Here is a 22,469-nt window from a genome sequence, read left to right on the forward strand (position 1 = left end):
CAGCCACACCCATCTGAAAGAGAACTCCTAATAAAATAAACCATTTTGAGCTTTAAAAAGAAATATTTTATTGAGTTTTAATAAACATACTTATCTCAGAATTATGGCTTTACACAATGAAAGTATAAAGAAGATTGAGGGCAGCCTGTTCAATAGGTACAGGATTTTCAAATAAAGGCAGTGCTCCACCCAACCAGAGCTGTGATTAGACTCTGAAAGATCAGACTGAATCGCCTACGACTTATCAATGGTGAGCACAACCCAGAGGGTCTAAGCCATGCATTATGAATGAATAGGTTTCCAGTAGCAACGTTTGCAATGGAACTCGCAAGCTCCAGAACTGCAGGCAAGGGTGGGACTCCTGCTATATAAATGCTGCTTCAAAGACGGGATAAGCTATAGGTAGAATTACTCAAGCACAGCACGGCAAACCCAAACCAGAGAGACAAGGCTATAAAAACAGTCTGTTATATTCAAATGATTATTATTATTAATCATCATCATCATCATCATCATGAAGTAAGACTATCTTGTACATATGCACACGCCCCGCCACATTTTTGCTTTCTCACATTGTTTTTTAAATCATCTTGCTCACATATGGTTTAAATAACTTTTCCAGCCTTAAAGCATGCATCATCATCATCATCATCATCATTATGTAAAGCAAGGAGCTGCAATGGGGGATGGGAGCAAAAAGGCATAACATTACTAACCACCAGGCACAATACTGAACAAACAAATGCTCGAGACGTACCCATCTTCACGAAAAGGAGCTTAAATCAATGCACTGCCAAGTGAAAAAAGGGGAAAGCCTTTCCAGGATGGAGTTGTGTCCTGCAGTCGTCCAAATGAGCCAACCATAATTACAGTGATGTATCACATCTGAAAGCCTCACGTGTGGAACTCTTAGAGAATTCCTGTTAGCCGTTACTAGAGACGCAGCAGCGTTATTTTCTTGCTTAAGCTAACAATGCTCCACCACTCCATGGAGAGAATCCTGGAAGTAATAAAAGGAGGCCCAGCCAAGCAGTCATTAATTTCCCTCCCCCCACTCTCCGGGTCACTGACAAAGTGGGAGACCCCCCCCCCACACACACACCCCGAAAGGATTCCAGCCAATCAATCTTTATTTAGTACATCTTTCTCACTCAACCCGTAGCTGAAAGACTGCAGCAAACCGTGCAAGGGATTGTGGGATAGGGATGCAGCATAGAGCTGCAATGAGATTCGCCGGGTGGATTTTTTTCTTCTTCCTCTTTTCTAGTCAGCAATCAGCTGTTTCAGGGCTCAGATGCTGGATATGGTCTATACGGAATGCTATTACAGGATTAGCAGGCAGGGAAAGCTGCCATTCTGGTTCGGCAGCAAAAAACACACGTAAGTATTTTTCTCTCAACACTGAAGTATAGATCCAGTACTGATGCTCTGATTCAACACACATTTATTAGGAAGGAAGTGTTATTGGTTTTTAATGGGATGTAATCAATGAAAATGAGAGAGGGAGAAATCTCTAATCAGCCTCTCCCTGCTGGTCATATTTTTATGTCATGACCCCATGTTTAATGTGATAATCCTTTTGTATCTGTTTAATGTGTAATGCGCAGAATGAGATGAGATAACCAATCTGCCCCAAAGTGTACTAAGTTTCTAAGTACCAGAACCATCCCCTGAAATCACCTATAATTCTCAACTCAGAGAAAGCAAATAAGATTTGAGTCTATTCAACTTCATCATAAAGTTGTTGTTGTTATATTATCATTATTATTAAGTTATGCACAGGTTGCCTCATCTCAGGACCCCAAATTTAAGCAGCCTAATTTGAACACAAAGTATTTGCCAATTATAAAAAACAACAACATTTTTTAAAAGTTCCTTTTGGCAAGTACTCAACCAAATTGAGCAAGGAAAACAGAAACAGTGAGTTGTATCCAAGGCTATATGAAATTTCAAGAAGGAAGAGGGACTTTCATTTACTCCCCTGCTTTTGTGCATTTCAGATTTGCTTCCCCAATTTCTAGCCTGTGGGTCTAATGAGGCATGGCATAGGTCCTGATTTGTCCCATGAGGCAGTTTTCCTGAAAGCTGTGGCACTAGGTGAGAGGGTGGTTAGGAGATGGCTACAAAGTTGGGAGATTAAAATGGACTCTGTTGGAATACTGAACGTGCTTTGCATCCCACACAACTAGTAGGGATTCCAGAAGCATATGGCTAGTGAGAGCTAATCCCATTTAGAGTTACACCATCAACTTGGGTGATGAGCTGGGTGCACAGATCAGGAAAGAAAGTTGCTATGTAAAGTTTGAACAGACCATTCACAATAAAAGTTTCTATTCCTAAAGCTGGGGGAGAGGAAGAGGGTTATTAAAAAATCTCCCTCCTGCCCTATTCCTTCCAGCAATATTCAGCAATCTTCCTATCTTTGTGAATTATTTGTGGACATACCAAACAGTGAAGCATCCCGTGAGGCAGAAAATCATTGCATAAAGTTTGAAACACCAAATTTTGGCATGGTAGCAAGACTCGTGTGGCCTTCTGAAAATGCTTGTTTTGTAAAGCATTTTGAGTTGCCTAATGACATATGCTATGACCCCAAATACCCAGGATGCTAGGTAATGCAGTCACTTGATAGTACTGAGAGTTCAAAGAACAGTTCTTTGAGTAGCATACTACCAAGTAGAATATAAGGGTTGGGAAAATTCTTCTTCTTTGGCGATCATTCGTAGCCAAATAAGATTGTCTTCCATAAACACGGTTTTAACAATGAGTCTGTAAGTGACTGTGGAGGCCAATTCTGGATCCACACGTCCTTCCACAGTGGGGACATTGGTTTCTGGGTGGGAGTTGATCACGGTGTGGATTTGACAAGCACGTTTCTCCCTTGCGTCCTGAGTTTGAGTGTCTTCAAAGCCCATGACACCTTTGGTAAAGGCTGCTCTCCAACTGGAGCACTTGCAGGCAATCTTAATTTGGACCCATGTCAAAGACCAAATAATTTTCAGTACGTGTTACATTAGTGCTCTGGAACTTTCAAAAACAGCAAGGCACAATGAACTAGTTAAGGCAACCCAGATTTCAACGTTACGGCAAAAGGCCAACAGCAGTCATTAAAAATAGGACTCTTCCACTCCACTCCACATGAATGAGAGCCAACCCACCTCCCAGATGAAAACTGATACCATTAGCAAACAAGCAGCCCGAAGCTACACCACATGTCACAATTCTAAGGTTAGGCACACACTTTCTGTTTTTGCTTACTGGGTCTGTAAACTACTTCAGAGGCTAGGTCAGCAAGCAAGGTAAAAGCAACAACTGTTTAGTTTCTCAGTAAAGCAAAATCTAACTAGTTCTATCTATACATATCTTATGTATGGATATAAAATAACGAGAATAGGTAGTTATGCCAATTATATAGGCTCCAATTCAGAGTCCAAAGTGAGATGATGAAGAAGAAATAAACCAGGAGGTAATTATATATATTTTATGCTCTGTCATTGTGATACATGATAGTATAACATTGACAAACAATGGCATTCATTCGTGGAACAGGAGACTATTTTAATAGCAAAAAGGACGCACGGGATAATTTGTCTACAACTGGTATATTGCTCAGAAACCATCACCACTATGAAGCTGACAGGCAGGATGATGGAGCAGGAAATTCAAAGTGAATTCCATGCTGCAGGTTGGAATTAAAAGGTGACTCCTGAAAAGGCAGATGATTACTTGACATTCAGGTAGCTTCCAACTCTACAATTCTCCAATTTGTTTTCCTGTCATGGAAAACCAGGGCAGACTATGAGCCTTTTGTCATCTGATGCCTCCCATGACATTAGAGCATCAAAGAAAGCATCATGCTTGCTTGTTTATAAACTCACCCAAGTAATAAAACCAGCAGCTGGGACAGGAAGTTCTAGATACATCCCGCATATTTTGCATGTCCTGAGATTAGCCCTCGTCTTAATTTAGCTATGCTTAAAGACAACACACTGCAATAGATACACAAAAATACAGTGCTCACTCACCCAGTGTAACAATTCCTAACGCAATGCCAAGTACTATTCAGAAGGCTTTGGCACTTTTCTTCGCTTTAGATGGCTTAGCATTAGAGTCTGAGGATTCCAGGCTTAAATTAAGACATTTGCTTTCTATTTGCCTTCACATCCACTGGGTTATTCATCATAACCACCTAGGACTCTGAATCTAACAGGTTTGGTTTACGTACTTATTCCAGAAACCTCTGTGTGATTGGGACTAGCAGTGTGAATGCTGGGGGTTCCTCTTCCTTTCACATGGAGATGCACTCCAACCTCCTCTGTGCCCAAGTGTGTGCAAATGTCAAAGACAGGATACAATTTCTGTACTATGTTAAGTGAAAGACAAAATAGGCTTAATCTCTGTATTTATGCCACCATATTGCTTGATTTTTCATAAAGTTTGTTGTTGCAAAAATGTAAACCTAGCCAATAATTTTGTGAATGCTGTATTGTTCTTGTATCAGTTATTATGCCAGCTCTTCCAATCACATTTTAAAGTATTTCACTAGTAAGTGAAATGGAGATGAATTGGGCTAAAAGGGAGATAACGTGGGGAAATCTCAGTTTTAATAGTGCAACACTAACCTAGTACTGTGGTGGCGCTGCGGGTTAAACCACAGAGCCTAGGACTTGCTGATCAGAAGGTTGGCAGTTCGAATCCCCGTGACGGGGTGAGCACCCATTGTTCAGTCCCTGCTCCTGCCAACCTAGCAGTTCGAAAGCACATCAAAGTGCAAGTAGATAAATAGGTACCACTCCGGCGGGAAGGTAAACGGTGTTTCCGTGCGCTGCTCTGGTTCGCCAGAAGCCGCTTAGTCATGCTGCCACATGACCCGGAAGCTGTCTGGGGACAAACGCCGGTTCCCTTAGCCAATAAAGCGAGATGAGTGCCGCAACCCCACAGTTGGTCATGACTGGACCTAATGGTCAGGGGTCCCTTTACCTTTAACCTAGTACTGTATACTGTACCTGAAAAGGACTAGTAAATTTAATGCAACTTGCAGCAATTGGGAATAGTGTGACTCACTTCTGAGCAAGTATGCAAAGTATAGCACAGTCAGGCCCAGTTCACACACATTACTTGGTGCGGTGATGGCTGCAATGCCACTATTCCCAATCAGTTGCCAAAAGGGATCTTACACACAAGGTGGCTGAACAGGATTACAATTTTTGTCCTTACCAATGCAAAGTAATCTCTACTCCCCACTTGCCTTTCCCAGCCAGGCAAGGAGAGGAGTATACCAACATGGATGCAGTGCCATAGCTAACAGGGGGATGGGGAATAGTGGAGTTCTTTGCCCTGAGTGAATCCTCCAGAGGGGCATCATTGAGGCTCCCAGCCAGTATGTGTGTGTGCAAATGCATGGATGTGCCAAACTGGGACATAAAGCCTAGTTTTGCCCCTGATGGACACCACTGTTTGAAGGCATGCTAATCCCATGGCCAGTGCACTTTGCCTTGCCATAAAACTCCCAGTTTTCCTTCAATCTTTGGAGCTGGGAAGGTTGTTGGGATCACCACACAACTGCCAGTGCAGCTTCCACCTACTTCTGCACCTTCAAAGTTGGGGGAGGGGGGGAGCTGCAGATTTACTGAAGCCTGACCATTAGACTTGACCCTTAAGTTAACCCCATTCATGTGACACATGGTCTTCAGTGGGAGGGGAGAAGCCAGGGGCGTCGCAAGGGGGTGGGGTACAGTCCACCCCAGATTTTCGCGATTGGCGTGATTGATGTTGTGAAAATCTGCCTGCTGATCGTGCAAATACGCCCAGCGATCAGCCTGGCACACCCCCCTCCTGGCAGGTGGCGCTCACATCCCCAGCGGGCAGTTTTATGCGGTCAGTGGTCAGATTTTTGCGATCGGTGGGCATTGCTGGCACACCCAGCGGGCAGTGCTTGTACCCCCAGCTGGCGGCACTGACACAGTTTTCTGTGCTGGAAGCAAAAAAGGCCAACAACTTTTGGGGCATTCTCCCTAAAAAAGCTCAAAAATTGCAATGGGGGGGAGACAAAAAAAATCACACTGGGTACCACCTGACCTTGCTATGCCTCTGGGAGAAGCAGCCATGATACAGCAGCTGCCATTGAGCTGAAAACAGTATCTGGAGTAGGCCTCACTCCCTATTAAATGTGCATAAATAGACCTTTGCATAAATAGACCTTCCTGAAACCATCCAACCCCACCCCATGTTTAATTCTCTTCTAGTAACTTGGGCTTTCAGTGTGTGCACTGAAAGTAAGAAACCAAAAGTGATTTCCAAAGTTGTGTAAACAGGAGAAGCAGACTGTGATAAAATAGAATAGGGCAGACTGTGATGAGCCTATCCACCTCCTAGTTTGGTTCCCAAGGATGGGTAATTATTTGGCATGATAAAAGGAAGCATTCCTGTGATAAGTGATTGCATAGCAATGCACCACAGTAGTTTCACACATTTTTTATAGCAAGCAATAATGATACTCGTCATAACAATCACATCTGGCTGGATAAGACAGCTCCACCGCCCACTGCAATCTCAAATGAGCCTAGTTTTCTAAAGGCCTAGTCTTTGTAAGTTGCTTATAAGGTTACATTTTGGCTAAACAAAAAAATTGCAGAGTTTTTTTTCTTAAAAAACCTCACGGGTCCCTAGTACATTACAAATTATATTAACTGTTAATTGTGAATATCAGAAACTTGGGGATTCTCACTCACTGACTTCCCCTGATTCAAGTATTGTCAACATTCAATGAATGCCAACATTTTCCAGTTGCCATCTGCAATAATATTACTGCTTGTACAATAAGGTTAACGCAAGCAATTGATTTACAAATGTCATTAAGACTATGTAATGTGCTCACAGATTTTTTTTAAAAAAACCTCTGATCCAAACACATGAGAACACCAAAACCTTCTTTCCCCACCTCTCTCTGTTATTTCCATCATGTATGCCTATAATCCTATTATGTGCTTATCATTTGAGATCCAAACACCTAGCCTAAGTAATAAGGTGTTATTGAATAACTGTACAAAGACAAAAGCAGATCAAACACCTTTAAATAAAGTCACTACTTCCACACTCAGCAAACATGGAATCATTTCCTAACATTTAAAATGCAATAAACTTTTTTTAAAAAAATAAAATAAAATCTTGCACTTCCAGTTTGCTGACTTACCTTATCCGTTGAACATCTTCTTTCCACCAAAAGAAATAGAAGGGGAGTTACCACGCTTGGGTTTGGTTTAAAAACACGCACAACAGGAAACAAGAAATGATGAACCAACTTTAAAAGAGTTGTTTAAAAGCAATCATGTTTTTTCTCCTGGAAAATTTGACTACATTCCTCTTCTAATAAAGACACTTTTCCACATTTCACAAGCAAGAAGCCTGGCATTGAGCCAGGATTTTTTTTTTAAATAAAGTATCAGGAAGTATTTGTTTTCTTTCTCATGGCTCTTCCAGCTTACAGAGCATCCCACAATCTCTTCCGGCAGCCAGACAACTCCTGACATACAGAACTGGGCAAAAGTCCTTTTTCCTTTTTGTAACTGTCAAGTTGGTATTCTGTACTCTCAAGCTGCAGTGACTGAAATTCTAAAATAGATGTTCTGCAGGCAGAAAGCTATCAAAATGCCAGCTGTTGACCTCACACACAGCCAACACCCTCTCCTCCCAAAACAAACTTGGGGGGAAGGGCACTGTGCTCCTTCCCCCTCCCTCCCTCTCCCTCCCTCCCTCTCTCATCTTTCACACTCCTGCATCAACACAGCAGAATTGCTGTTAAGAACACACTTCTGCTGAGATTTCTAACACTTCAACAGAAGCTTCGTAATGAAAATTAATGCAAGGAGTTGTAGTAAAACTTAACCAGTAAAAAAAATACACCCAGTAAGAACTTCCTTCCAAATACCATTGCTCCACTATTCCATGGTGGGCTATATGGAATGTTACGACATTATCTCAAAATTCTACAGATTAAAAGGCTGCCACCACTTTCGACGTGCACCAGTGATGTAGTGAAAATGGAAAAGGAGAAAAAGCAAAGAATATGGTTAAAACTTATTTACGCAAGAGTTCTTCTAGGGGTAGAATTTATTGTGTTAAACATCCAGACCATTCACACACCAGTTCTTCGTGAACTATCAGGAACACAAAGGCACATTCTATCTGGTTGTCAGTAGAATTTCACAAGTTTAAGTACATGTCCGTTTCAAACCTGCATTTCTTTAAAAAGAAAACCACATTGTTTCAAAAGAAGACTGCACGTTTAGCTGGCTGCCAGGGAAATATATCTTAGAATTTCAGCAGTGCACCTTGAAAGCAGCATTAGATCTCACCAGTGCCAATGAATATATTCCTACAACCAGATCCAATACAGATCCACAGCCGGTCTCCAGTTTTGTATCAGTATGCAAGTCTCTGTGCCTGGCAAACCATGCTTGGGGAGGGACGGGAGGGAACTGAAAGAACAAATGAAATTCATGCCGAGAGGGATCAAGTGCATGGCCTACACACCACGTTTCAAACTGGTCAAAATGCCAGGATGACAGAAGCTTACTCAGAAAGCTAAATCCCGCACACCCTCCAGCCCGGCTCTAGCTGACCTGATTCATAGTCTGATGTAATCACAGAGGAGAGAGTGAAGCTTGCAAACCCCACATCCCCCTAGCTGCAGATCATACAATTCACTGCAATGACACCAGCTGACCCAGGTGGGGCATTAGGACTGTCACAGGCAGCCCTGTCACAATATTATTCCTTCCAGCTGGCCTGGCACATGCAGACCCAACATAATTGTGCAGAATTTTGACACAGTACAGTCAGTTTCTAAGTGGAGATTTGCATGCAGATGTGCAGAAAGCGACCAAACAGGACACACACACACACACACACACACACACACACACACACACACACAGAAAGTGAAGCATGTCCACTTTCAAGCCAGACAGGGGCTTCGTGCAAATCTTTGTGCTGCCATCTGCTAGTCCAAACCGCAGATCACGGACTGGCAGAATAAACACAGGTGGCCCGGCTCAAATCAGCAACTGTAGCTCAAAGCCCATCAGATTAGTTTGCATTCCAACCCCTCCCGATTTAACTCTACAGCACCAAATTAGCGCATTATCTGTCATCTGAGTGCAGTAGTGAAACTGGAAGCAAACAATGGCTTTGCAATCTCAGTTTATTCCTTGCACACACCCTCAGCGCAGTTCTGAGTGAGGCCAGGATTAGCTTTTCCTAACTTTATATACTCAAACCACGAGTCATAAGAGTTATCCTTGTTATTTAGCATGCTTTCCTATTTTTCATCTGAAGAGCCCAATTCACACATACACATAAACAGCACCCCATCACACCATTACTCTTACAGCACCATCCACTAGACATTTACTCAAAAGTAAGCCATTTAGGTCTGTGAGTCTTCTGCCTATGAACCCGGGTACAGAATTGCAGCATCATTGATTCTCAGAGTCTGAACACAGGAAGTGCTTTCATTGAAAAGTACTGTCTTCAAGATATTATGAAGCAATTTGGAAGCCCTCCAAGATGATGTCTGATTTGTGAGAGTCTTATCACACATCATCGGTTGATAGTCAATGAAGACTGGGTAGGCACGTTCTTAACTATGTGCCCAGACATAATCAAGTTTAAAAAATTATAAGCTATACTCTTTTATGCCTTGAACACTATTCTAAATATAGCTCACACAACTGCAGATTATTCTAGTGAAAGAAAATCTCTCTTGCCAATCCTAAATATCACCAAGGAGCAGAGAAAAGGACAGGAGACGATAAAGAGGAAGGAAGGGTAAGGATAAAGGCATTCCTCCCTGGGCTGCCAACTCATCCTTGACAGAGTAGCGATAACTTAGAAGTCGGGTTATAAGTCATTCACATTGATAAGACCGTCCAAAGTTCTATTTGGATACCTGAAAGATGTCAAACTACAGATGTTGGGTTGGATCAGAGGATCACTCTTAGTGCAGCCTATTCTAAGGAATGAAGTGTGTGTGTGTGTGTGTGTGTGTGTGTGTGTGTGTGTGTAAATTTGGTTATATGAGCCACTAGCAGTTTCTGATTACAGTACAGTGGTGCCTCGCAAGACGAAATTAATCCGTTCCGCGAGTCTCTTCGTCTTGTGGCTTTTTCGTCTTGCGAAGCATGGCTATTAGCGGCTTAGCAGCTATTAGCGGCTTAGCGGCTTTAAGAAAAAGGAAACAAACTCGCAAGAACTCACAAGACGTTTCGTCTTGCGAAGCAAGCCCATAGGGAAATTCGTCTTGCGGAACGACTCAAAAAACGGAAAACTCTTTCATCTTGTGCGTTTTTCGTCTTGCGAGGCATTCATCTTGCGAGGTACCACTGTATGCACAACAAAAGCTTGCTGAAAGCAGCCATGACTTCAATAAAAGGATATAAAGGAAATGGGCTTGCTTTTCTGACCTCCATCTGGGCATGATGCAGCAGCTTCGGTTGCTAATGTGGGAAGGATTTCCCTCCCAAGTCATCATCACCATCATTTTATTAGTATGCCGCCTTTCCATAGTTAAAACCACACATGTCTCTACAGGCCAAAAGGATTGTAATCAAGATAACAGTGAAAGCAGCATTAAGGGGCAAATACACTTGGCTGACTTACTCCCGACAGACACTGCAGAGAACATCTTTAAAAGGGTACTCCTTTTGACTAAGGAAAATACTTTCCACCCTCACACTGACACTGGGAACCCAGAAAAGTAGACAACACTTTGGTGCCTGTGCTACAGAGGTGACACAGAATCGCAGGAGATGGAAAAGTTGACATTTTCCTCCAAAGCTTCAGGACAGGGGTGCCTAGGTGCCCTTCAGATACTTTGGACCCCAACACCTGTCAGCCTCTGCCCCTGTGGCCAAAAGTCAGCAAATGTGGGAACTGTTGTCCAAAACATCTAGAAGGCATCACATTGCCCACCCCTGCTTTAGGACCTTCTATCAGATTAGCAGAGAGAGAGAGAGGTGTGCTTTAGGCAAATTTCCCAGGTGATATGTAGACCCATTTTTGCATTTCCCACATGTACTAAATTGTGATAGTAAAGGTAAAGAGACCCCTGACCATTAGGTCCAGTCGTGGCCGACTCTGGGGTTGCGGCACTCATCTCGCTTTATTGGCCGAGGGAGCCGGCGTACAGTCGGCGTACGGTCATGCGGCCAGCAGGACTAAGCCACTTCTGGCAAACGAGAGCAATGCACGGAAACACTGCTTACCTTCCCGCCGGGGCAGTACCTATTTCTCTACTTGCACTTTGACATGCTTTTGAACTGCTAGGTTGGCAGGAGCAGGGACCGAGCAACGGGAGCTCACCCCGTCGCGGGGATTCGAACTGCCGACCTTCTGATCGGCAAGTCCTAGGCTCTGTGGTTTAACCCACAGCGCCACCCGCGTCCCACTAAATGGTGATAGCCACTTTCTATTAACAATGTTGACATTACAGGCTAAAAAATACTAAAAAAAGATGTTCATTTATTTAAGAACAGAAAAGTGTACAGGTTTATTTGCTGGTGTGCTAACAAATAGGATTGCTGCCAATGAATTTTGAAACGATCCTTATCAGATTCTCTTTCCCTAGGCCTGTCTCCATTCTTGTCAGTATAAATGTTTAACTACATGATGTAGTAGCTGCCGCAGTTACAGATGGCAGAGACAGAGAAAGCTCCAGTTCAACTGGCAAAGATAGCAAGACTAGATTGGGGTCAGAAACATGTGTCTCTACAGCTGTTGTTGGACCCCAGCTCCCATCAGTGGTCAAGCATAATGAGAATTGAGTCCAGCAACATCTGGAGGGCTGCAGAATGCCCATTCCTGCTCCAGAGAGAAAGCAACCTGGGAAATATATGTATCTTATGGCAATATGTTTTTTGGAGGAAAAATATTGTAACATATTAAATATTCCAACAGCTATTCCAACAAATATTGGACTAATATTACCATATGCAAGTAAATTACACCCAGAGCCTTCTTTTGGGATATATCTCAAAACATAAGCAAAAGTTATTATACTGGTAACTCGGGTTAAGAACTTAATTCGTTCCGGAGGTCCGTTCTTAACCTGAAACTGTTCTTAACCTGAAGCACCACTTTAGCTAATGGGGCCTCCCACTGCTGCCGCACCGCTGGAGCACAATTTCTGTTCTCATCCTGAATTAAAGTTCTTAATCTGAGGTACTATTTCTGGGTTAGCGGAGTCTGTAACCTGAAGCTTATGTAACCCGAGGTACCACTGTAGTGTGTTTTCAATAAGGACTTTCTCTTTCTAAGTAGCATCTGACATATTAGATACCACATAAAATATTATGAAATTGAAACGCAAGGATGCTTAAGAAGATTTCTCTGAAGAGCTCTTCCATTTCTTTTCCTAGCAAGACTACTGTTATTCTAACACCTTCGGTGGCTGATGGAAATTCAACAGGTGATGTTTCACTCATCATCTGGAAAGCTGCAGCTATTAACTGTTAGCCTGTAAAGCAGCTGTTAAAAGCGCAGGGAGCTGCCAGAACAAGAAGAGTCTGTTTTCTTGGTGGCTTCACCTGATATTTTGCATGTCTGATCGCTTTACGAAGTGTGGGTAGTTCTTTTAACCAAAGCAAGCTCCCTCAGGAAATTTACTCCTTATTAGAAGAGACTGTTGGGCGGAATCTTGCAATTAAACGAAAGGCAAGGCAAGATATCAGTTGTTGAAGTTATAAAAGTTAATTACATCCCTTGCAGCCTAGGAGACGGTAGTTTACCTGCTATCTCTTTATCTTCTCTATTTAGAAAACGGGGTCTTTATGATTCAGGAACTGAGGGACGCTGTGCTAAAATCAGCTCCCACAACAACTGATGCTGGTGGTAATATAGTGAAGTTTACCATTCCAGCATTGGGTTTTGAGGATCCTCTTTAGAAGTACTTCATGCCTATACAATAACTTATTTAAAGTTTTTGATTAATTTTACCATTTTACCTAGAGGCTAAAATTTGTTCCGTAACTTGTCCATGGAGGCTGGGGTGTTTAATTCATTCTTCCATTCTGTGAGCCTGAAAACGCTTCAGTTGATTAGGCAGACCAGTTATTCAGACACCGCAGAGCACAACCTATTTATTCCTAGAAATACATCAGCACTTGCCCAGAACTTTTCTGAAGCATTGTGTTCTACACTACAGCACGCCTCTTTCTAAAAACATTGTTTTCAAAGAAGGGTGTTTAATATCCCACCCCCCACCTCGCATCTTCTCTACTTTCGGATGAATTTCTGCAGCTTAATATATGTTTTAATAAGAAGCACTTAGAGGAGAATCAAGTCATAGTCATGCTTCTTTAAAAAAGTCTTAAAAGATCTTCTTCAACAAGTTTGTCTGGTTAACCTTATCCCGTAAGTTGTTCCATCTGTTTCTGTTCCTCCCCAGGATGATCTCACTCTCATTCGAGGTATGAATAGAGGAGTCCTCAGAAGCATGTCGCTGAATACAAAGTAGCTGCTGTTCAAAAGATTCAACCTTCCTTCCCAAATACACACACACACAATACTTTTTTGAATCATAAACACAAGAACTGTACTAAATAAGGATTTTCTGTAATCCTAGGAGATATATTTTTTCCCTCTAAAAGGTGGGACAGTTACCGGTAGGAGCTTACTTACAGGCGTTCCATTATGTCCTTCCAGGCACTGAAATGCAGCCTCTTTCAAAGAGAGAAGCCTGCTCCCTGCAGCATTCAGACAATTGGTCCCATTATAACCACCAGGAGGCTGAGTTAAAGGGTGGCCTTGCAAAAACATAAACAGCTTGTCAGCACAACCAAAGAGGCGGGACCCGTGCTATCAGGGGACAGTGCCAGCCAATGATGAGCCTCTTCGGTATCTGTTTAGTTAAGATATTGTGTTTCATTCTTAAAGAGGAGAGTGGGGCAGTGAGAAAAGCTGACAAGGAAAAACTAACTGGGCTTTGAGTGCTCACAGCTGAACAGGGCGGGGGGGGGGGGAGGAATGCTTAGACCAGGGGAAAATATGTATCAATAAGGCACTCCACGAAAAAGCACATGTTTGCTGTGTGTGCCGAAAGCTCACAAGCCACACATATCGTTTAGTTTGGTGCTGCTTTTATGTTAAATAAACACACACACACACACACACACGTGGAGCAAAATTTTGGATACATTTATCTCGCACTAAAAGCAATATATAGGACCACGAAGACAATTTTGGGTTCATTTCCCTACAAAAGTCATAACCTTTCTGCTTGTCATTATTTCTCAGTCTGTTGTTGTTTAGTCAAGTTACAAGTTACAAGTTTATTAAATTTGTGAGGTCCATGCCTTTACACAAAATACCATAAAACATGATTAAAAGATAAACAATAAAATTATAAAAGTAAGCTAAAGTTCATGCCATGCTGTCCCAGCAAGGAAACTACCCAATAAACCCCACCATTCAGGGAAGAAGATATAGCAACAGGTTAGGAGAGCAATGGAAGGGACCTCACCGTTTCATCCAGGAACCATACCCTAGTTTTCATAGCCTTCACCACAAAGACCGCTACCACGTGAGAAATCCGTGGATCAGCGTCCACCAGTAAAAACTTTACTTGGTCCTCAGAGTTGACTATTGATTTGGGAATAGTTTGTAACATCGCATCCCTGAAAGCCGAATAGATGGGACAATACAACATGTAGTGTATGAGATCCTCTTTGGTTCTCATATAACAAGGACATATACGCTGCTCTACTGGGATTTTTGCATATCTGCCTGACAGATAGGCCGTAGGAATGGTTTGAAAACGGGCCATAATAAAGGCTCTCCGAAGAGTGGGATTGATGATATTCGCCAAATAATTGGCGCAGATTTTGACTGCTTTCAGTCGAGGAAACCAGTGGGAGGACCCTAGGATCTGTATTTTGGTGATATCTAACAAAGCGTCTCTCTCCAGGATCCATTTCCGGACTTTGTCCGGGCTCCACAGTTTAAGGATATTAAACTCCGGTAGGGTGTATCTAACCAGGATCTCAGATAAGTTTTGGCACCAAGTGGTGTTCTTTTGAAAAGATACAAAGGCTTGTTTGGCCAATAAGGTGTTTGAAGTGTTTGCAAGATTGATGTAAAATCGTAGGAATCTTAAGTGGGCCCTGGCAGATACAGAGGGTAATCCAACCTCCACCCTCAAGAAAGCTGCTGGGGTTCCTTGAGGAAGGCCTAGAATCCTCTTGAGATAATAATTTTGCAAAATTTCAAGCCGTTCCAACAGCCTCTGGTTCCACCCCCAGAGTTCTACCCCATATAACATCTGGGGGATAGCTTTCCCAACAAAAGCTCTTAATGCCGGGATCACCAGTTGTCCCCCCCCTGGAATGGAAGGAACTAAGCAAAGCACCAATTGTTCTTCGTGTTAAAATGGTTACAGCCTTAAAGTGGGCTATCCAACTAGATGTAGCCTGGAATGTAACACCCAGATATTTAAAAAAAGGACACTGTTCAATCACATGTCCATCTAAAGACCATCTAGAGATGTGGCGAGCTCTAGTGAACACCACAATTTTTGTTTTGTCATAGTTTATCTTTAGTGAGTTATGGGAACAGTAGGCTGCGATCCCCTCCAGCATGCTGCGTAAGCCTCTTCGGGTGAGTGCCATTAAAGCCATGTCAACGGCATATAGCAATATATTCAGGCGTTTACCTTCAAGGGCTGGAGCCGATGACTTGTACTTTGCCATGTACTGAACAATGTCGTTTATATAAAAGTTAAAAAGAAATGGGGCTAGCAGGCATCCCTGTTTGACCCCTTTCCCCAATGGCAGTGGGTCCGTAAGAGTTCCTGATGATCCAGTTCTGATTTTGACTGTAATGTCTGCGTGTAGCTCTCTGAGAATTTTTAAAAGTCGTCTATCAATGTCCGTTTCATATAATTTTTCCCATAGTCTATCTCTACAGATTGAATCGAAGGCAGATGTCGTTTAGTCGTTTAGTCGTGTCCGGCTCTTTGTGACCCCATGGACCAGAGCACGCCAGGCACGCCAGCCTAGCCTACCTCAAAGGGCTGTTGTGAGAATAAAAAGGGGGGGGGTGAAAATGGACCCTTAATCTCAGGGTTGTGGGTCTGAGCTCCACTTTGGGTGACTGATTCCTGCACTGCAGGGGGCTGGACTAGATGTGGCCCCTTCTGACTCTACAGTTCTGTGATTCTATAAAAAGGTAAAGGTAAAGGACCCCTGGACGGTTAAGTCCAGTCAAAGGCAACTATGAGGTTGCAGCGCTCATCTCGCTTTCAGGCCGAGGGAGCTGGTGTTTGTCCACAGCCAGCTTTCCAAGTCATGTGGCCAGCATGACTAAACTGCTTCTGGTGCAACAGAACACCGTGATGGAAACCAGAGCACACAGAAATGCTGTTTACCTTCCCACCACAGTGGTACCTATTTATCTACTCACACTGGTGTGCTTTTGAACTGCTAAGTTGGCAGGAGCTGAGACAGAGCAATGGGAGCTCACTCTGTCGTAGGGATTCAAACCACCAACCTTCTGATTGGCAAGCCCAAGAGGCTCAGTGGTTTAGACCACAGCACCACCCGCATCTGTGATTCTATACCAGGCTGAGGTCCTTGTGAAAATAAGTGTCTTCAATACATGGTGAGAGCGGAGAGCAAGGAACAAGGAGAGAACTAGCCTTGAAATCTGTATAGGAGCCTTCTACACAGCTGCTTTCAGTGAAGTGGATAAGAATGAACTGTGATCTAGGAGGCTGCAGGTTCAGATTTCATGTCATATCACAAATTCACAAGGTGGCCTTAAGCCATATTCCTGACCTGCCTCTCAGGACTGTTGTAGTATGCATGTGAAGCAATTTGAACACTGAAGTGATGCATATTATTTTAATGGACATGATCCTAATAATGTTTTCCTGGTCAGAATGCCTTAAGGAAGCAAGTATGCCATCTTGAATTTTGGCAGGGATCCCAACACCACAAGGCAAGCGGAAACTTCAGCAGCTACTGTTTTCCTTGGCATGTGGTTCCTGTATTTTTGCAGAGCACTTTAAATAATGCTAATACTAATTTCTATACCATTTACAAAGGACACAGCATACATTTGATTATAAAAGCCACGACAATCCATAGGGTTGTCCATGCATGTAACTTCAAGGGCCATTAGGAGCCAATCTTTTGCTGTAGACACTGTTTATGCTTCCTATGAAGAAAGTCATATTTCTTTGTGATAAAACTGCTAAGAATATAACAGTTGCTGTTATTCTGAAAAATTTTGTCCAATCAAGTTTTTAGATCATCGAAATGAGCATTCTTTAATTTCCAGATTCTCCACATCCTGTCCTTTAGTCTTTCTGTTCATACAGAACTATGCATCTTCAATACTAGTCTGCTACAGAACAGCAGCAGCAGGAGGAGGAGGAGGATTATAGGAATCTGGACCCTTTGCCAGGATTGAGTGGATACTTGGTCAGTTGCCCAGTCGCTAGCATCAGGTCTGCTACTACATTAATACTGCATACCATGCTTTAACCTGAAGCTTTACTTCAATGCAAACTAGTAAACTACAGTATTGCCTTTGACTTATAAGGTATTAAGAAGATGATGGCATTAGTCTAAGTGAAAGTACAGTGGTACCTCGGGTTACAGATGCTTCAGGTTACAGACTCTGCTAACCCAGAAATAATACCTCAGGTTAAGAACTTTGCTTCAGTGGCAGTGCGGCAGCAGCGGGAGGCCCCATTAGCTAAAGTGGTGCTTCAGGTTATGAACAGTTTCTGGTTAAGAACAGACCTCCGGAACGAATTAAGTTCTTAACCCGAAGTACCACTGTATTATTCAATGGCAGAAACATGGGCGTGGGAATATCTATGGCTGTGCTGGGGGGCGGGGGAGGCCATATGGTCCCCGGTTGGGAAACTCTGCTTTAGACTGCACACTTACTCATGTAGGTAAGTCACACTGAACATAATGGTACCTACTTCCAAGAAAGTTCAGTGTCACTATGCAGGAAATGCAACAATCATTCTTAAACTACCATGTAGCACAGGGGTCAACAACGTTTTTTGAGGCCAGGCCGGTCCACTGCCCGGCAGACCTCTCAGTGGGCCAGAGCGTGCGCACCTGTGTGTGCCCGTGCATGCACTCAAGCTATTTTCGGCGCTCTTCCACGAGGAGTGTCCGTACGCATGTGCACACACTATTTCCGACACACTTCTGGGACCGAGGAGCGCCTGTGCGCACATGCTATTTCCGGCACTTTTCCAACCCGGAAGTCGGTCCCTGCGGCGAGAAAAAAAAGCAAGGAATCCCCACGCCAATCCACGGAACGGCCGTGGGCCGGTTCCAGGAAGCTCATGGGCCGGAACTGGCCCATGGGCCTTAGGCTGCCGACCTCTGATGTAGCACCAAAGAAATCCTGGACTGATGATGAATAATGAAAATACAATACTGCTATATGGAAATTGTTCCATATAGCAGTATTGTATTTTCATAGTTTGGAAAAGGTGGCCTTCAGATCTAACAAATAATTGGGTCAAAATCCTATGAAAGATCTTGTTCTGAATGTTAAAGGGGTTTTCCTTCCAGCCCTGGTGCTGTCATGTTATTAACAGAGATCACTAGTAATACAAGCTCTGGGGACTGACAAACAAGATCCATTTCTTCATCCAGAATATCAATACTAAAATTTATAAGAAGCCTTTCCTTTTCCTAGGTTAACTTTCTCATACTTCTCATAATCTTGAAACTTCTCAAATTATAAATCAAAACTTATCAATGGTCAGCCAAACACCACCAATTATTAGGGAAGAAGGAAAGAGATCTTTCATATGTTTAATTTAGAAACATGTTCCTTTGAAGTGTTTATTATTAAAGCAGTGAGCTGTTTAAGCAGTGGCTACCAGTATATATTCAGAGCTTAACTGGGAAAGAAGAGGTGCACAGATATTTGCATTTGGCAAATATTTGCCATTATTATAAAATTGTGTCAGTAATGTGGGTTTTCTGGGAAATTCTCCAGTGCAAATTGGAGTAATTTGCAGAGAGTAATTTGCAATAGAAAAAAATAGAGGTTTTTTTTATGCCCTAAAGAGCGATCTTATCTTGCATGCTTATTTTACTTGTAGTTAATAAAGATAAAAACTTTGGAACTGTCAAGCTTGCCTAACACTGGATTTGTAACATGCATCTATTCACTGTTGCCAATAAAGATATGAAGTGGGATATTTTCTGTGAAAAATGCATATCAGTGGTAGGTGGGTGGGCAGAGGCAAAAGGTGGTGGACCAACAAACATAAAATCTACCTTTGTACAGCAGGTGAGTTTCTACATCTGCCCCTTTCTATCCATCCAGACAACCAGGAGAAACTATCAGATTTCAAGGTTGCATTCCAGTCATGCAAAAATGGGGTGTGGACCCATTAAAGGGTGTTTGGCCTGGTGAGTGTTTTGGGAACCTGACAGAGAAGTCTGGAGGGCCACATTTGGTCCCTGGGTCTAAGGTTCTACATCTCTGAGCTAGCAAGGTAAAAACCAGAGTTTCTGAAAGTGATTTGGTGCAATCAGTTGGTGGCACTCAAACATTTCAGTAGCTGCTCTATAGCTTGGCTGTATGGTTTGTGTACATCAGATGTCCTTTCATCACTCAACCCAATTCCCATAAATCCCCAGTGCTGATAGGAGCCTGATGCTCCAGGCAGGCTTCTAATTCAACAGGTTTAACTACATAAGCAATTCGAGTTTCCCTGTATACTATACTGCAAATGTGCTACATCTTATCTCCAAGACTCAAACTTTTGTCAGATTTTATGTCTCTGCTCCCTACAGAAAGGCTGTTATGCCCAACACAGAAGCAGAGCTATTATTCTGCATTTCATTCTGTCTACTGGTGGGTGTTCTGCTTGATTATAATTGCTAAATTGATTGAAAACAAACTGTGTCCATGGAAAAGACTGGACACACCAAGTGTGGGAAAAGAGAGACTCCACTGTGTATCATTGCTTGGCGTGTCTAAGGACCAGCAATTGTTAACCACAACAATAAAACCTTTCAGCAAACATTTTGCAAAATGTCATCTGGAGTTTCTGGTACCATCCACGTGCCGTTTGTGCTCTTTATCAATTTCTCCTCAGCTGAGATTTTATTACTGCAGTGTTTGTTCGGTGGAAGCAGGCAAGCCAACACCAGAATGTGTTTGCATATACGGTTTTCACACACGGTAACAAAAATGGAAAACAAGCTTCAAAAGCTCCCTTGAACACGCAAATAAACTGAAATAACTAAGGGCTGTTTGAAAGATTATGCTTGGGTTTTTTCCCATTTTACATCCCACCTTTCTTTCGAAGAGATAAAGATAGTGTACATAGCTCTCCCTCCCTCTCCGTATTATCCTCACAAAAATACTGTGAGGTAGGTCAGTCTGAAATATGGTGACCCAATGAGCTTCATGGTTGAGTGGGGATTTGAACCCTGGTGTGTCCCAGGAGGTCCTAGTTCAACACCTTAACCACTACACCATGATTGGATCTTCCCATGTCATTTCCTTCTCCTAAAGCAGCTGGTGGTGGGTAAGAGAGAAGAGAGAAGGCCTCTCCTCCTCCTCCTCCTCCTCCTCCTCCATCATCCATAAACAGCTGATATTAGCTGTGGGCAGGAAAGCACATAGGGAAAGAGACTCAAACTTTAGAAGTTGCAAAGGGTTAAACTCTCCCTTCCTATCCAAATCAGGCCCCTCTCTATGGCTTTAGGAGAACCAGGATGATCTAAGTAGGAATGTCCCACATAAAAATCTAGTTTGATGACTTGCACAGCTGAATTACAGAGGTTTTTGGAGGCAAACAGAATGGATATCTGCTGGCCAAGCCAAGAACAAATCATGACTTGCTGAACTTCAGAAGGAAAAAACCACAATTTCAGATTCAGACAAAAAAAACAAACAAACCAAGTCTTCAAGGTTTGTGCTGGGCCGGGGTTGAGGGGAGAAGGGAGCAAAGCAGGAATGATCAGACAGTGCGCAGTAGCATGTTATTATTCAAACCCGAAGAGCTATTAAACATGGCTTGTTGCTATGTAAGAACTGAGCCATGGCCTCCTTTTCGAGATATGCTCTCTCCCATCATCAGCATAGCAGATCAGGTAGCGGAAGCTGCTCTAGAAATGAAACCTGGGAGGAAGAATGAAGATCCACATTAGAACTTAACTTGCCAGGCCAATTTCCTCAGGTGCAGAGTGTTAGAAAACTCTAACTCAGTTGAGCAGATCACCAAACTATGTTACATGGGACACCCGTGGCTGGCGCACCCCACATCAATTCTTCTCATAATGCAGCCAATTGGAATTGGGGCTGTGGGAGAGGGAGGACTAACCTCAGCCTTCTCCAACCAGGGGTCCTCAATACATTTTGGAGTACCAGTATGTTGAATGATCAACGGTGATCCAAACCATCTGGAGGGCCTAAAGGTCCCCATCCCTGTTAGGAACATAGGAAGCTGCCTTATGCTAACTCAAGCCATTGGTCCATCTAGCCCAGTACTGTCTGCACTGACCGACAGCAGCTCTCTGGGGTTTTCTCCCAGCCCTACCTGGAGAGTCAACATGGGACCTACCGCCATGCACAATAGATACCCTACTACTGAGCTATGATTTTTCTTCTAGTCCCTATTCCAGAGGCTTAAACAGTGTGAGAGTTTTTGAAAACAGGTTTAGGCCCTTTGGGGGGGTATTATGAAGTAAACAAAGGGTAAAACAAAAAAAACAAACCCTGTGCATTCCTGTTTGCCTCAAGGGTGCTCGCCTAGGGTGTATTTAGACATGAGGTTTATTGCATTTTTCTTCTGGATTATAATGCAAACGGTTCTATGTTCCTTTTACACTGCATTATCTGTTGTATTATGGAACTGTGGCTTTTGATCGACATGCCACCACATTGCGCTAAATTTTAAAATGGCAGGAAAGACATGTACCGTATTTTTTGCTCTATAAGACTCACTTTTTCCCTCCTAAAAAGTAAGGGGAAATGTGTGCGCGTCTTATGGAGTGAATGCAGGCTGCGTAGCTATCCCAGAAGCCAGAACAGCAAGAGGGATCACTGCTTTCGCTGTGCAGCGATCCCTCTTGCTGTTCTGGCTTCTGGAATTCAGAATATTTTTTCTTGTTTTCCTTCTCCAAAAACTAGGTGCGTCTTATGGTCTGTTGCGTCTTATAGAGCAAAAAATACAGTATTCCACATACGCCCAAAATTTTGTTGGGTGAAATTACAATGCAAAACTCTTGCAATTTTCCGCAAGCAAATAACACAGAAATTAGTGCTAACATACAGATAGATTCTGCCAGTTTCCCAGAAGTGGTGTTTGCGTTATGTGAAAGAGCATGTTAAACGTGGAAATTATCACGTAAAGAAACTGTGAAAAAGGAATAAAGTGCTGTTTGAACGCAGCCATCATCAACCCCAATAGCAGACTT

General features: G+C 42.9%; 1 protein-coding gene across 5 annotated transcripts in view; it reads right to left on the reverse strand.

Moving 5' to 3' along the window:
• The window catches only part of TRIM2 (tripartite motif containing 2), a 52,786-nt gene that overhangs the window by 24,726 nt on the left and 5,591 nt on the right, over positions 1-22,469 (reverse strand). Inside the window, exon 1 of one of the 5 annotated variants that reach the window (XM_081208378.1) lies at positions 13,678-13,809. The exons of 2 other annotated variants lie outside the window; for them this stretch is intronic. The gene's annotated coding sequence lies outside the window, so the exon portion shown is untranslated. Of the gene's footprint in view, positions 1-757; positions 1,061-7,192; positions 7,638-13,677; positions 13,810-22,469 lie in introns of those variants that run through there. 2 more of the 5 variants (XM_081208381.1, XM_081208379.1) reach the window with 2 other exon arrangements.

Source organism: Podarcis bocagei, assembly GCF_964188305.1.
Source record: "Podarcis bocagei genome assembly, chromosome: 9".
NCBI classification, from domain to species: Eukaryota; Metazoa; Chordata; class Lepidosauria; order Squamata; family Lacertidae; genus Podarcis; species Podarcis bocagei.